Source organism: Nomia melanderi, unplaced genomic scaffold (genome assembly GCF_051020985.1).
Source record: "Nomia melanderi isolate GNS246 unplaced genomic scaffold, iyNomMela1 scaffold0014, whole genome shotgun sequence".
In the NCBI taxonomy this organism is placed as follows: domain Eukaryota; kingdom Metazoa; phylum Arthropoda; class Insecta; order Hymenoptera; family Halictidae; genus Nomia; species Nomia melanderi.
In genome coordinates this window covers 6,737,526-6,738,480 of record NW_027475130.1, presented here as the reverse complement: position 1 = coordinate 6,738,480, position 955 = coordinate 6,737,526, and positions in this window count along the sequence as shown.

Here is a 955-nt window from a genome sequence, read left to right as displayed (position 1 = left end):
TGCAGGAGGCCCTGGCGCATGAATCTGTGCAGCGGGAACGACCTAGGACCACCAGGGGCCGAGAAAACCACCGTCTCATGGGGCCGGACTAACAGGGTCAGGGAAAAATCCAATATATATCCGGTGACATCTCGGGTGCTATTAGAGATAGCGCAATAAACCAATGTGAGTCATCTGCAGGAGGCCCTGGCGCCTGAAGCTGTGCAGCGCGAACGACCTCGGACCACCAGGGGCCGAGAAAACCACCGTCTCATGGGGCCGGACACTCTGGGTCAGCGAAAAATCCAATATATATGTGGTGATATCTCGGGAGCTATTACAGATAGCGCAATAAATCAAAGTGCATTGTCTGTAGGAGGCCCTGGCGCATGAATCTGTGCAGCGGGAACGACCTCGGACCACCAGGGGCCGATAAAACTACAGTCTCATGCGGCCGGACACTCAGGGTCTGGGGAAAATCCAATATATATCTGGTGATACCTCCGGTCCTATTACAGATAGCGAAATAAATCAAAGTGCATTGTCTGTAGGAGGCCCTGGAGCATGAATCTGTGCAGCGGGAACGACCTCGGACCACCAGAGGCCGAGGAAACCACAGTCTCATGGGGCCGGACACTCAGGGTCAGGGAAAAATCCAATATATATCTGGTGATATCTTGGGTGCTATTAGATATGGCGCAATAAACCAAAGTGAATTATCTGTAGGAGGCCCTGGCGCATGAATCTGTGCAGCGGGAACGACCTCGGACCACCAGGGGCCGAGAAAACCACAGTCTCATGGGGCCGGACTCTCAGGGTCAAGGGAAAATCCAATATATATCTGGTGATATCTCGGGTGCTAATAGAGATAGCGCAATAAACCAAAGTGAATTATCTGCAGGAGGCCCTGGCGCATGAATCTGTGCAGCGGGAACGACCTCGGACCAGCAGGGGCCGAGAAAACGACCGTCTCATG